The sequence below is a fragment of the Sciurus carolinensis genome, chromosome 1 (assembly GCF_902686445.1).
Source record: "Sciurus carolinensis chromosome 1, mSciCar1.2, whole genome shotgun sequence".
NCBI classification, from domain to species: Eukaryota; Metazoa; Chordata; class Mammalia; order Rodentia; family Sciuridae; genus Sciurus; species Sciurus carolinensis.
Window position 1 is genome coordinate 92,823,983 of NC_062213.1, and position 16,660 is coordinate 92,840,642.

At 37.9% G+C, this 16,660-nt stretch overlaps 1 protein-coding gene across 1 annotated transcript in view; it reads left to right on the plus strand.

Moving 5' to 3' along the window:
• The window catches only part of LOC124990328 (Fc receptor-like protein 4), a 79,127-nt gene that overhangs the window by 31,125 nt on the left and 31,342 nt on the right, over positions 1–16,660 (plus strand). The window lies entirely within an intron of this gene.

Here is a 16,660-nt window from a genome sequence, read left to right on the forward strand (position 1 = left end):
TTAAGTTAAGAGATTTCAAGTCCATGATGTGCTGCTTGTTAGCTTTAAGCTCTTAGACAAGTTGCAAATAACTTTCTGGGTTCAGTTTCCCTCTATGCAAAATGAAGGTACTATCTCCTTTGCATAGCTCTTGGGGGGACATTCCTGCCTCAGGCTCTGCACTTGCTGTTCCCTCTGCTGCCATACTCTTCCCCCTGGCAGCCACTGCTCACTACCTCACAACCTTCAGCACCTATTCAAATGTTACCTTTTCTGTGAGGTCTTCTGTGATCATCTGTTTAGGTTAGCAACCTGCCCAGCTCCCAACAATACCTCTCATCCAGATCCATATTTCTCAAAGTATTTTTTACCTTCTGGAGAGTTCTTCTTATTTATCTGATTGCTCCACCTACAACTGATGGTCTACAAGGATGGGGATTTTGATCTGTCTTGTTCACTCACTAATGTATTCCCAGTGCCTCTTTTCAGAAACCAAAACACAGTGAGCACTTAAGTAACATTTGTGAATTATGAGGATTATAAAAAGCAATAAATGTAAGTGCCCAGTAATGAACTTCTCTCATATAAGAACTCAATACATGTGAATTGTTAATATTAACTCACATTTTGTAACTCAACAAATATTTATTGAGAACTTAGTATATATCAAACACAAAGATTGGTCAGAAAAAGTGTCTTTTCTTAAGAAGTTTCCAAAGCAGTGTACTGAAAGAGATAGATACATTAAAAAAATTACTTTCATAGGATATAGTAAAAACATTAGATGTGTACTTAGCCTGTGTGTTAGGAAAAATAACACTAATAGTTATAACTGATGACCCCAGACATCTCAAGAGCTCTCTAAAACAAAATACTCACTCTTGCATCCAGGCTGAAAGGCATGGTTCTGCTCCACACAGTCATTCTGGAACCCAGGGTTCTTGAATCTCATAGTGACACTATGGTCAGGGTTCCAGATTCTCTGCAAAAGAAAAGAGTGTGTGAAAGGTGACCTAAGAGAGGCATGCATTAATTCCCCCCACTTCCCATCTGCCAGAATTTAGCCACAGTTCCTGCCTAATTCAGGGGTAGGTGAGAAAAATGGTGGAGCTATAGCTCAGGAAGCAGAAGACACAGATCTGATCAGCATCCTAGTCAATCACTGCCACATTCTGCCAAGGGAAATACTCAAGGACATTTTCCTTGGGGAGACAGCATACAGAGAAAGAGCACTGACATGTGGAGACAGGAAAATATGAATTCAAAGCTAGGTCACAATCGGTAGCTATACAATCTTGATTAGTAGCCATGTGACCTTAATTAATTTACTCAAATTCTGACCTACTTTCCAGCTCAGAAAAATGGGAATAACTACAGATTTTAATTAATGTGAATTCAGAAGCTCATGAAATTTTAAGAACATAGTATTTAATAAATGTGTGAAATAGATAATGCATCAAGGCATAAAACAGCAAAAAGTGTTCAGCACAGTACAGTTTAGTAGTATAGTTGCATAATGTTCTATTGTATGTATGACCTTTGCTTATAACTACAGAGGGCCACTGAAGTTTTAAAATCAATCAACATTTATATTTGTCCTTCAGACAGGCTCCTGTGGCTATGTAAGAGATAACTCCAAGGAGGGAGACACCAGTTGGTGACAGGGAGGGTAGCTAGGTGAGATAACGGTTATCAGGTTAGATGAAGGGGACCAGAGTCACAGATGTGTTAGAAAGGTCCGGTGAAAAACTCGTTTTGTGGGTTACTCATTAAAAGCAGTTAATTGATTGAAGGTGAAAGGAGGAGTCTAGAATGACTCCCTGGAATAGGTCTGGAGTGACCAGGGAAAGGAGGAAACCACAAATAGACCGAAGCATAATACAAAACCCACTGGCCACCCTGTAGTCTCACTTGGTTCAGATTGTCCCAATCTGCTCCCACAACAATTTTGAGTCTCCCTCAACTTTCTTTCTCCCCAGTTCATCATTTTGTGCCCTAATTTTTTTATTGCTATTTTATAATTATACTTAATAGTGGGATTTATTATGCCATATTTGTACATGCACATAATGTAGTTTGATCAATCTCATTCCCTTTTCCTTTCCCTTTTCTTCCCCTCCTGCCTTTCCCTGATTCACTTTCTTTAATATACTGATTCCCTTCTATTATTATTATTATTATTCCAGGGATTGAACCCAAGGGTGCTTAACCGCTGAGTCACATCCCCAGTTCTTTTTATTTTTTATTTAGAGACAGGGTCTTACTGAGTTGCCTAGGGCCTCACTAAGTTGCTGAGGCTGACCTTGAACTTGTAATCCTCCTGCCTCAGCCTCCTGAATCACTGGGATTACAGGAGTGCACCCTGCTCCTGGACTATTATTATAACTTTAACTGTTACATTATAATCACACACAAAAGCGAGATTCATTGTGATGAATTTGTACATGGACATAATATAATTTGGTAGATTTTTGCTCTCCAGTACTTCCCCACACCCTCCCCTCCTCACTCCCTCTAGATCCCTTTTCTCTACTCTGTTGGTCTCATTTCTGTTTTTGCAAGATCCCCTTTTTTAAAAAATTCCTTTTCTTTCTCTCTCTCTTTTTTTTTTTTTTTTTTTTTTTTTTGGGGTGCTGGGGATCGAACCCAGGGCCTTGTGCTGACAAGGCAAGCACTCTACCGACTGAGCTATCTCCCCAACCCCTCTTTCTCTCTCTTTCACATGAGAAATTTTTTAAAGAGTTTTGTATGCTTTTGACAATTCCTTGCCTTTATTCTTGAGTCAAATTAGAAAGTTTATCTGCATGATTTCTATGATCCTTCCAGTTCAAAGATTTCATGATTCCCCTGTGTGCACCATTGTCCTTCTGTGCACTGAAACTCCATCCCAATTCTTGCTGGTCATATTTAACAAAATTTCTAAAACTTAGTGGAACTTAACAGCCCCCACCCAAACGTCAGTTCAAGAGTCACAGAAAGAGGAACCCCAAGATAAATATATCATTCATGTTTATGCAAAAGTGTGTTGGGTCATCGGACTTCCCAGAGGCATGGAAAAATAATACCTCAAACATTTACATAAATTGGAGGGTTTAGTGGAAAGACTCAAACCCATTGGCTTTTATTACTTTCTGGTTTAAAAATTAGGATTTTCATTAGAAAAGGAAGTTGGCCCCTCTGCACAGTGTCCTTCTTCACTGAGAACACATCTATTTAAGAAGCCACAGTTCTTCCCAGGAATCTACCCAGGGACCACAGAAAAGACAATTTGTAGGACCTGGTGTGAAATTAAAATGCAAAATCCCTTGTTTAAAAGATAAGAAAATAAATGTACTGTAATAAATAACAGCTACTTGAACCCAAGTTTGAGGCTAGCCTGGGCAACTTCGAGAGACCCTGTCACAAAATAAAAAACAAAAAGGTTGAGGATGCAACCTTGGGGTACAAGGATCTAGCTCCAGTACTACACACACAGAAAAGTAATAAAATATAAAGCTTTTTCCTTTTCTTGCTTAGTCTCTCTCTTGACTTGTCATGATCTTTTTTATTTCCCATCTGATGTCATCCTAAGAAAAGAAAAAATAAAATTTTAAGTAATTAACATGAATGTTCCTGCAATGCCAATTTTACCTGCAAATATAAGAGCATTTAATTAATATGTAGATATGTTAGTCAGTTTTGCACTGCTTTGATCAAAATTTGACAAGAGCAATCTAGAGGAAGAAAAGCTTATTTTGGCTCATGGTTTCAGAGATGTAGTCCATGGTAGGCCAACTCCATTGCTCTGGACTCATGGTGGAAGAGCATTGCTCCATTCCTGACTGGCCAGGAAGCAGGGCGCAGGGAACCACAGTGAAGATGCACCTTTCCAGGGCATGCCCCCAGTGACATACCTCCTCCAGCCATGTGGCACCTGCCTACAGTTAACCACCTCCTTTGTCCATTCAAACTAAAATGGACTGATTAGATTACAGCTCTCATAATCTACTTGTATCACCTCTGAATATTCCTGCATCAACACAGGAGCTTTTGGAGGGCACCCCATACACAAACCATGTCAGTGGAATCACCAAAAATTAGTTCTTATTTTATAGCTTGTACAAACAAAATGCATTTTGTTCTTATCAGAACGGTAGAAACGCTGCAAAAATTTAAACATACTCCATTGTTTGTATTCCATTTCTTAATAATGTTAAGAAACATTTTTTCTATGAAATCTTTCTGCCTTTAGCTTATTGATGAGTAAGAAAGAACTGAAGGGCAAAGCAACTCCAGGTTGCCCTGTCTTTGCTTTCCTTCTGTGTTGTTTTCATCATAAGTAATTAACTAACGCAGAGAGGGAACATAAAAAGGACAGTAAACTGAACTTTCATTGTTTCTTAGAATACCATCTCCTTCTTTCTATGTGATGAACTAGTTCTAGTTCAAATGGAAAGTGCAACTTCGCTGGGCTGTCAGTCATCCACATTCTACAAGAAATAGCTTTCAGCCTCCTTGAACTCCCACCTGGAGTTCTGTGACGACAAAGTATCACAAATACCATTTGTAAACTGGCAGCAGGAAAGGTGGACATGCTATTGCAGATACCTCCTCAGCTCAGATCACACATGGACTGTTGTCCCTACAGATTTCATTTACAAAGCACAAGTTTGAAGTTAATACTATTAGTAATTTCAAGATGGCAAAAGTAGAGTATTAAACCAAGCTTGGGACCCTTCTGAGTATAGGGTCCTATGGGACAGGCCATATCCCATGATACTAGCTATAGTTAGACATTTTCATCAAGTCATGAAGGATGATCAGAGGCCTCTCCAATAGAGAACTTCTCTGGAATCAAACAGGACCTAAACAGCATTATCTACCCTCAAACAAACAAGTTAGTGTCTATAAATTCTATATAACTAACTGAACCTTCATTAGAATATCTAATCATGCTAATGCTGGGTTTGGAAGGCTAACTGGACCTAAAAATCCCAGACTAGAAACAGTTTTGGTTGAACAGATATGTGAATAAGAACAGCTAAAAGCAGTGTTGGCAGGCTAACAAACTTCATAACTACCTTTTATGCAGTTTTTTGGTATATACTTTATGTACATATTATTTAATCGTATAGGCAAGTATAATATAAATTTTATAAATGAGGAAACTGGGGCTCAAAATCTTGCAAAGTTTGCTCAAAGTCATTCATATGATAAGCAACAGAACTAAGCTTGTTTCATATCTGAACAATTCAAGTATCCATGTTCTTCCTATACAACATGCTCTTTTACTGGTTTATTAAAGAGTTGGAGTCTGATTTTAAAAGACTGAGTGGGAAAAGAACTACAAAAAGGAGAAGGATCTTTCTGTAGAGATTTTAGGTGAGATTCACCTTGGCAGATCCAGCGTGTATTCTAAGATGAGGGGAAATTTGCCTGAGAAACCTAATGCTAAGTGCCTGTGAATTTTTTTTTTCCTAAATACAACTGGGTAGTTATATTATCTGTTTGTTTGTTTTCAGTGCTAGGGATCCAACCCAGGGTCTTGTACATGCTAGGCAAGTGCTCTACAACTGAACTACATGCCCAGTCCAGGTAGCTAAATTAATAAGGAAGAAAAATCAAAATATGAGTAGAGTGATGGGTGATATCCAGGGTTGGCTTAGGTGAGAGAATGGATACATCAGAGAACTACCAAGGAATCTGAAGGCTTGAGAGCTTTGGACCCCGGAGCTTGTAAGCAAAGATGGAGTAAACAAAAAGTAGGCCCAGAATTCAGAGACAAAAGTCAAAGGTTAGATTAATCTGGCATAATATCTTCTGGATATGGTTAGGGAAATAGTAGCAAGAATGAAAATTGACCCCAAAGCATAGGTAACTTGTCCAGAAAGTCTGAGCAGCTGCTTATGGTGGATATCAGACATTTTCTTTCTTCCTTTTCTCTGACTGTTATCTTTATTTATGAACCTTGGGTTGAGGCAGTACCCTAAAGACAATTGTGAAATCTTCCAGTAGTTTTTAATAAATCTTGTTATACTGCTCAGGAAGATTCAAGCTATAAAATACATATCAACAAAGCACCTAGGCTTGCTCTGACATGAACAGCCTCAGGATCTTTACACAAAGTGAAAGAAGCAAGACCCAAGAATATCGCATACTGAACAAATCCATTTCTGTGCTCATAACAGGCAAATCTATAGAGAAAGAAAGTAAATTATTACAACTGATTTCCTGGAGCTGTGGGTGGGAGTTGAGAGTAACTATAAATGGGTACCAGGTTCTTTTTGAGGTAGAGAAAAATGGTCTAAAATTAAATTACAGTAGGCTGGGGGATAACTCAGTAGTACAGCATTTTCCTGGCATGCAAGAGGACTTGGATTCAATGCTCAGCACCATAAAAACATAAAAACGAAAAATAAAATAAAGGTTGAATTGAAATTGTTTTATGTTGATTAAAAGCAAGTGCCTTTATTTTACTTTATTTGTTTATTTGTTTATTTTTGCAGTGATGGACATCAAACCCAGGGCCTTGTGCACACATGCTAGGCAAGCACTCCGTTGCTGAGCTGCATTCCTATCTCCAAATAAGTGAATTTTCTCATTACAAATTATACCTCAGTCGAGCTGTTAAATATATATTCATTCACCCAGCAATTTTTAACAAGCATCCATTACCACAAGGTAAAGGCAACTTGGTATAAAGGCTAGAGGGGAAAAAATGAATAGAACTTTGAAAGAGCAACAAATTTTGTGTCACCTACATTTAAGTTTTGAATATGCAAAGAAAACATTATCAGTTTTGATTTTCATACCTGCCCAGTGAGGTAGGCATCATGGTATCCATTTTAAAATGAAGAAAATTAACTAATAATTTGCCAAAGTCATGGAGCTGGTTAGTGGCAGAACCTGATGTCAGAAACTGTGTTCCTTTGTCTCTCTGTCATGATAGTATATTGTCTGTAATATTTTTTCTGCAGAAAATGATCCAAAATTAACATTTAAGAAATAAAGTCCTTTCACTGTTCTAATTTGGTTTTGCTTCCAGTATTCCCTCTTTTCCTGTACCAACTCTCTTCCCTACTATATTATATGACACTTTTCTCCTATTAGTATGCCAGAGCATCATCCTCATCAACATTTAAAATTCTCCTCATCACTCAAAGAGCTCCTGAGAGGTCCTGCCCCTTCTCCAAATTGATGAACAGAACCCTAAAATATATTCCAGCCCCACTCAATGATCATGAGATTGCTACAGCTAATTTCCCACCTCCTGCTGAAATACGTCCTCCAAACAACTTTGACTATGATCTGTATGTTTTGTAAATAGCTCAGTGTTCATCTTTAAACTTCAGAACACTGAGTTTCCATTTCCTGTCACCAGAATAGCCCTTAACAATTGCTCTTGAGAGGTAACTATTCAGCTATGAAATCTGACACTGCTACAGCTGGCTTCAGGACTCCATTGCATCTAAGTTCCTGTTCCGATGCCTATGACTAGTGTATCTTTTTACTGAATTTGTTAAGGCTCAGACAGATCTGAATTCTAGTCTTGGCTCTACCACTTATAGTCCATAAGTCTTTGGCTTTCAAAGAACTTGAAACTAAGATACATAATTTCCTTGAGCCTCTGTTTTCTACATTTATAAAATGTGGATAGCAATATCTGCCTGAAAGAACACTGCCTGTGTTATTTCACTGTTTAAGTTTTCTAGTGTTGATGCAAAGATCAAGAAAGTAATCTTTACAAATATCTGATGTGATGCTTTATTACAGTAACCATCCAATATATGTAGCTATTATTGGGCTAAGACTCTTTCAGTTCAGAATAAAAGCATATCTACCACATTTTACTTTCTGAAACCAACCACAATGACAAAAAGAAAAAGAAAAAGAATCTTAATCTTCAACGAAACTTCTTAAAAGCCACAACCCCAACCTATAAACTCTGAAAAACTGTAGTGAAATTCAAACAAAACCAAGGGAAGAAAGAAGCTGATAGGGATCATCAGCTCCTATACACACTTACATGGGCCTTTAAAAAGAATAGAAGGTGTATTATTTATTTAACTTCAGGATAGAAGAGTTTAACATCGTTCATTGTAGTCACTTATTAAATATGCTACATTAACATTGTAACATAAGTATTCTTCTGACTCTAAAATTCAAAGATAATTACAAAATTACTTAAGCAGTCCTGCAGCACATAAAAAAATAAAACTAGAAGGATCCTTCCTTAATATGAAAATCACTATGTGTCTCAAAAGTCAGATTCACTTTGAATGAAGAATACTACAATAATTTCCAGTAAGGCTGGAATATGTATGATAGCTTGGAATTTTTCTGATAGTATGTTGTAGGAAAGGACAGTTTGTACTGCGGTAAGAACTCCAAAACTCAAGTAACTCATCACATAAAAGCTGACTTTAATCCCAGTTATGTGTCCAATGTGCCCCAGCAGAAGACCCAAGCAGATTGAGGCTTCACCATTTTCTACCGCCACTCTCCACACATGGATTGTGATCCAAGAGCCAGGCAAGGACTGATGAACATTTCATACCTATTCTTGTATATTTGAGCCTGGAATTAGTATACACCACTTCCACCACAGTTTATTGGACACACAAATCACGTGATTCTCTATTATCTGGGAGCTGGGAATGTTGAGCATATGGCTATTCCGTGAGCAGTAAATGCCTCTGCCATATAGTACTAGCCAGTGAATAATATTCAAGAGAAATAAAACATCATAAAAATTGTTAATGCTTTAAAGTTAAAACATACCTGCATAAAAACCAGGAGCCATGGCATAGAAGAAATCAAGAGCTGAGGTAGACTAAAATCATAAGGATGCAGATTTGAATAACACGATTAACAAACTTGACCTAAAGAAAAAACTTTAAAAGAAAATCATTATTAAGGATAAGTGGATATGGGGAGAAGGGTACTGGGGATTGAACCCAGGGGCATTTAACCACTAAACCACATCTCCAGGTCTTTTTTGTATTTTGTTTAGAGACAGGGTCTTGCTGAGTTGCTTAAGGCCTCGATAAGTTGCTGAGGCTGGTTTTGAACTCTCAGCCTCCCAAACAACTGGGATTATAGGCTTGCATGCTCCCAACTGGATTATTTCTTTCTTTCTTTTTTTTGTTGTTTGTTCTATTTAGTTATACATGATAGCAGAATGGATTAATTTTGATGCATTGTACACAAATCGACTACAACTTTTCATTTCTCTTGTTTGTAGAGTCACACCATTCATGTAATCATACATATACATAGGGTAATGATGTTTGTTTTATTCCACCATTTTTATTGAATTCATCCCATTTACTGATTCTTGCTTTTGTTTCTTGTGCTTTGGGAGTCAGTCTAGTTAAGGAAGTCTGGTCCTAAGCTGACATGATGAAGATTTGGGCCTACTTTTTCTTCTGTTTGGTGCAGGGTCTCTGGTCTAACTCCTAAGTCCTTGATCCATTTTGAGTTTAGTTTTATACAGGGTAAGAGATAGAAGTTTAATTTCATTTTGCTGCAAGGCCAACGGTTTTTTGAAAAGGTTAGTTCCCCAATGAATCCCTACAAAGACTGATCAAGAATTAAAAAAAAAAAAAAGATGAGAATGAGAAAGCACAGTTAGTAAAATTAGGAATGAAAAAGGGGATATCACTACAGATCTCAGAACTATTAAAAACAATATGAAGACATTATAAGTAATGTCAATATGTTTTGAAATGTAATTGAATAAATTTCTGGAAATATGCAAATAGCACAAAAAGAAAGTATCTGAATAAACCTATTTGGATTTCAAAGTCAAATCTGTAATTAAACATACACATGCACAAGCACACACACACACATACACACACACAAACATACACTAGTGAAAATTCAGGTCCAGTGAGCTTTACCACCAAAATCTTCCAACAAAAACTGTTTAGGACAATAGAGAAAAAAGGAACTTGTTTTATGAAACCAATATAATTTTTATACTAAAATTTGTCAAGAAAGAAAAAGTATTAGGTCCATCTTTCTCATGAACACAAATACTAAATTATAAGTCAAATCCAGTAATTCATAAAAAAAAAAAACTCATCATGGCCAAGTTGAATGCATAATTGATTTTACATTGGTAATCATCAATGTAATTGACCATACAAGCAATAAAAAAAATCATTTCAATAAATGCCATATAGGTATTTACTAATACTCAACATCCATCATGAAGGAGAAAAAGAAAAACTGTTAGCAAACTAAAAATAGAAGGAAACTTACTAAATTTAATGAAGAGTATCTACCAAAAACACCTATAGAAAATATACTATTTAATGGTAAAACATTAAGAACTTTCCCTGTGAGACTGAAAGGATAACTGATTATCACTTCATTCAGCATCATGTTGAAGATTCTAGTCAGTGTAAAAATTCAGAGAAAAAAGTGACTAGAACATAACCTGCAAAAATATCTTCATGGCCTTGGAGTAGACAAAATCAGAAGGGATTGTAAAAATTTCTAACCATAAAGGAAAAGACTGACAAATTGGACTCCGTCAAAGTTTAGAATGATCATTAATCAGAAGGCCCTATCGATGAGCAAAAAGGAAAGCCCAGGCTGGGGAAAGACATTTACAATATTCAACAAAGGATCTATATCCAGAGTTTAAAAGAACTGTGAAACAAGAAGAGAAAGACCAAACATAGGAAAGTGGGTAGATATTTGAGCAGATATTTTACATAAAGAAAAGATATCTAAGTCACAAATTAGAAAACTGCTGAATCTCATAATTCACCAGGGACATGAAAATTGAAATCTCATTAAGATAATTCCAGCAAAATTGCTACAATTTACAAGCTAACAATACCTATATTAGCCAGGACTAGAGCAATGAGAACTCTTGTGTTGCTTGGTAGAATGTGAAGTGGCACAATCACTTTGGAAAATAACTTGGCAGTACTTTCTAAACTGGATACTGTATATGTGTGACTAACGAGCTAGTAATTCCACTCCCAGGGAGGTACCCAGTAGAAATCCATGCACATACACTGAGACCTATATAAGAATATTCACAGCTGTACTATTTGTTTTAGCTCCGAATGTACAGAGTGACTGTTCCCTTTGAGGTTCTTCTAGTAAACTGAGATGATTCATCTCTGTTTACCCACGTATGTTTTTCTTGGGGCACAGTAGGTCTAATGTAACATAATATGCCAAAGGCTATGTGCATTAGTGGATACAAAGTTAAATGTTCCCTTAGGTGGACCAAAGTATGAGTCCTGAGAGAAAAGGTGGGAAAAAATATTTCAGAAAAAGAAACTGCCATTCCTCGTGGCAGCTAATGTCTTAGGGACTTTTGTCAACCTGTGCACCAGCACGGAAACCTGACTTTTAAAAAAATCACAAAAGCAATTCATACACATGATGATTTGTAAAACAGGATAGAAAAACACAATGAAGAGGCTCCTTCCTACCTATAATGCCTCGAATATAACCATTTTTGAGTGCTTTCCAGGAAAAAAAAAGTATGTACTTGTTTGTATACACATAGATTCTATTTTTTTTTCATCTATACCAAAGGAATAATATTACAAATGCCAATCAGCACCTCACTTTTTTTCCCCTTCCATTAATCAGGGTGGTCTTGTCTTAGTATGTGTAGTTTTGCCTCATTATTTTTTGCGGGACAGGGGTATCTGGATTTGAACTCAGGGGCCAATCATTGAACCACATCCCCAGCCCTATTTTGTATTTTATTTAGAGACAGGGTCTCACTGAGTTGCTTAGCACCTCACTTTTGCTGAGGCTGACTTTGAGCTTTTGATCTCCTACCTCAACCTCCCAAGCCACTGGGATTACAGACACGTGCCACCGTGCCCAGCTAGGTTTGCCTCATTCTTAATGGTTTGTCATTGTTTAGAGGGATTGGAATATTCTTAAACAGCCCCATGCTTCCAGTGTGTAGGTAATAATGAACACTAGTACAATAAACATTTTTATAGAGCCATCTTCACATACTTTCCTTAAGGTGATTTCCCAACAACAGAAATATGGGGTCAATGGGCATGTGGTTTTTTTTAAAGAACCCTAACCCTTATTTTCTCACTTTAATCAGAGGGCAGGAAACTCTGATTCGTAGTTAAATGTAAGTACTCCCACTTCCTAGTTTCTGAATTATTAATGCATGTTGCTCTTTTTGAAAAAATATTTTCTCAGATGTGCTACTTAGGGTGATGTGAACAGTGTACTGACTGTAAGATCAAGATCAAAACTGTTATGAGAAAACTTGTCTTTGGGTCTCAGCTCTTGGTGGTTCCAGTCTTCATGCTGCTGTGGATGACTTTACTGGTCCTGGGTGAGTAGATGACTCAACATGAGCCTGGGGTGGGGTCTGGGAAGCTCCTCTCTCCACCAGGATCTGGCCCTTTCTTGGGGCCCAGCCCCTGCTCAGACAGTCTTTCCCACATAAGGAGACTGTATTTTAATGCTTTACTGTACAGGCCAGGGTTTCCTCTAGTGAATTCAAAGAAAGTGGTCAGATGGAAAAATCTTTCAATCTTAAAGAGAAGGAATTCATAGCAATCAGACAATTAAGGTTTCACTTACATTTTTCTTTAACAAAATTTTCATGAAACCTTAGAAAAATGTATTTGCCTGCTTACTCTTAGTGTTTAATTCTGAGAACAGCCTGCTCTCTTTTATGCAAAGGAGATGCATTTGTTACTTGTATGACAAAGCCAGATCCTTGTCCTGGGCATGAGAGGGCAAGTCACAGCAATGATTGACAGATTAAGAACACAGTAGGGACAGGGGTAGATACAGTGGGCAAGGCAAAACTTAAAGCACATGACATTCTCTTGGTGCCTGTGGCTGTGCTTAATTCTCTATGAAGTCATAGCTACAAAGTGGCTAGATTTTTGCCAAAGTTTAAAATTTAGAATTAAATGTTTATTAATTTGTTTGGCAAAAAATTACTTATTATCTGAGGATAGCACTATGCCAGATGCTGGGAAATGATGAGAGGACAGGGGAGATACCATTTCCATGCTCAGGAAGCTCAACTATAGAAGAGCACCCAGCAAAACCAGTGTGCAATAAACAGCTATGGAACAAGATCCCAGTGAAATAATTGTGGAGGCAAAACTCGCAATGGATGGTATGGGCAGATAATAAACTACGCAATAAATACTGGCAAAGACTTCACAAAACTCAGAGGGAAAGCAGGAATGGGAGAGGGAAGTGGGAGGAACAGAGTGGATGTGATGTAGGAAAAGAGGGCCCTACAGATAGAAGGTGCATGAGATGCTAGAATGTTCCAGAGATAGAAGCACCTCCTGGTGTGACATAACACAGAGGAATAGGATAGGAGAATGGCCAGGAGCATTCACTTTTGGGGGTCAAATAGGATCTGGTTTCAAAACTCTGAACTGCTACCTACTAGATATTAAGCCTTCTGGTCTGTAAAATGGTTATAATCATGAATAATCAAGATAAATGTCCCATATTGGATAAACAATCTGGAGAAAATTAAACATTATCACTCTCACCCTGCCTTCCAGGATGCTGCACATCTCTCCCATGGAAGGACGCCCTCTGTCAGAGTGCTCCACCTAGGTGTCCAATTCTAAACTTGTCACGCTCCTCCTTGAAACCTTTCCATGGCTCCCGGGGACTTTTGTAATAAAAATGGACCTACCTCCTCAGGCCCTGCATTCCCTCTTAATCTTATTTTTCCTGTCTTGCCTTGCCTTCCAGAACCGCCCAACTCCTGGACACCAGTGTCACTTCTTCAATCCTGTGCCCTCCCTGTTTTGATCACTCTTCCCATCATCTCTTGCTGCACAAACACTACCCCTCGCCTGGCGGGTCCTTATTTTTTCATTCATAGTTTTCTCGAGCATCGCCTCCTTCAGGACCCTTCCCTGGTTACTCACCCTCTTCAATACACACATACACACTCTACACACCAGGCTGGGTAGCCTTCTGTCCCCCAGGTCCCTCATGTGTAATTCTGTTATTGTATTTAGACCCTTTATTATATTCCTGGGCATCATATTTCTGTTTCTCCCACTGGTTAACTTTTTACTAGCAGATATCATTTTTTAAATTTGTTCTTATTAGTTATACAGGACAGGAGAATGTATTTTGACATATTAGACATATATGGAGTATAACTGCTCATTCTTCTGATTGAACATGATGTCAAATTACATTGGTTGTGTAACCATATGTGCACACAGGACAGTAATGGCTGATTCAGTCTATTGTCTTTCCTCTTCCCATCCTCCTGCCATCCCTTCATTCCCCCTTGTCTAATCCAAAGTACTTCTATTCTTCCCTACCCTCCCCACTTATTGTGAGTTAGCATCCACATATCAGTAAGAATATTTTACCTTTAGTTTCGGAGGATTGACTTATTTCATTAGCATGATAGTCTTGGATACCAGTTTTTAAATTTATGTTAGAATATATCAAGACATACATTGTAGTATATCAAGACATTTGAAAAGTAACAGTATTTTAAAAAAGAATTTTTTTTAATGAAAGAAGTGATAAAGGAATGGGAAAATATATTATCTTTGAAAAACTGAAGAATCCATGCTCTCTGCTAACCTCTGGCTATTTATTTATTTATTTATTTATTTATTTCAGCTCCTGTCAGTGAACAACTTGGTGAGTTGAAAAAAAATTTTTTAAAAAGAACTCTACATTTCCTCTCCCAATCCCAAATCAGTCACTTCAGCTGTACCCTAGGTCCCTTCAGGATTCCAATAGAGAATTTATCCATTTCTTGTTCTGCCATAATTAGCTATGAAGGAAGGGGTTTCTGGACATTTGAATTATCATTTATAAAATGAAGTTTTTAGGCAAGTCTCAAGCTTTTCTCGGTACCAAAATCCCTTGATAAAATTGCCTATTCTTTTAGGGAGAGTGCAAAGTTGTGATTTTAACAATGCCTATATAAGCTATGTCTATAATCAGATAGGGAATGGAATTAGCTTAAGTTTGAACATAAAAATTAAGAAAACTGAAATTATCTAGATAAACTCATTCAGTCCAAAGGGCAGTGACTCCAAATAGCATATCCAGAGGATATAATTGTCACATAACAGCTACAGGCTATGGATGACACAAACACTACAATTTCTTCAAAATGGATTAATGTCTCTAAGCCTGCGGGGTTTTGTGTGTGTGAGAGAGAGAAAGAGCATGTGTACACGTGCTTAGGAGCATGATAAGATGTTAGGGGTGAGGGTAATTCTCTCTATGACCCACTTCCATGACAGATAACTAACCATAGACATCACAGCAAATCCTCCTGAATTCATGTTGCTCATGGCTACTCGCTCTTCCCCTGGGTAGGTGAGTGCTGCTGGTTGACACGCAGCTTTGAGTGATCATTGACCCTCTCAGGGAGCCTCTTAGGCACTGTCCAAAGTTAGGTCCTCCCATCTATTCCACAAGAACCTCTGCTGCTGGGACTGTAGGCACTGCCACCTCAGACTCATTTTCTCTCTCCTTCTCCTCAGTAACTCCATCCAAATCCATGATTTCCCTTCAGTTTCCATGGACTGTTTTCTTCCAAGGCGAAAGCATGGATCTGACCTGCAAAGGATTTAGTTCCCACTCACCTCAGACAACAAAATGGTACCTTGGGAGAAAAAAATTAAAAAACAAAACAAGCACCTTAAACGTCCATGAATCTGGAGACTACAAATGCCAGGCTGATGACTTGCCTGAAAGCAACACTGTGCACTTGGACTTCTCTAAAGGTGAGACAGAAGTAAAAGAAATAAAAACCTTAGAAGTTATTTCAGATCATTTTCTCTCAAGCTGCCAACACCATTCACTTTGGTCAACTCAGGAATGAACAATTTCGTTCCACTTTATAGTTAAACAAGAAGGGAGTTAACAGACTCTGTGTACAGGGAACAGACTTAACTTCTTAAGTTTGAACATAAAAATTAAGAAAATTGAAATTATTCAGAAAAAAGTCATTCAGCCCAATGGGCAGAGACTCCAAGTAGTGTATCCAGAAGGATATCATCGTCACATTATAGCTAAAGGTTATGGATGACCCAAACACTACCATTTCTTCAGAGTGAATAAATTTCTCTACACCCAGGGGAGTGTAGAGAGAGGATGTTGTAGTTTCATGTTTCTTGCTGGGAGTCGTTTGTTTATCTTGAGTACTGGGGAATGGAATCCTCAGGTGCTCTACTACTGAGCCATATTTCCATCCCTTTTTATTTTTAATTTTGAGACAGTGTCTTGCTAAGTTGCTTAGGCTGGCCTGGAACTTGTACTCCTCCTGCCTCAGTACCCTGATTCACTGAGATTATAGACATGCACCAACCACCAGGCCCAGCTAACCCTGTGTTTTTCAAAGTTTGATCTCACCCAGAAAACCTGGGAAGGTTTTTAATCATACAGTTACTCAGGCCCTATCTTACATTTACTGAATCAAAATGTATAGGTGTACAGGGCACAGAGGCACATGCCTACAGTCTCAGTTACAGGGAAGAATGAGGCAGGAAGATCATAAGTTCAAGGCCGGCCTGAGAAACTTAGTAAGACACTGCCTCAAAATAAACTTTAAAAGGGCTGAAGATGTAGCTCAGTGATAGAGTGCTTGCCTAGCATGTATAAGGGTCTGGGTATTACAAAATAAATTACCTATGGGAGGGCAGTACAAGAATTAGTATGTTTTGTA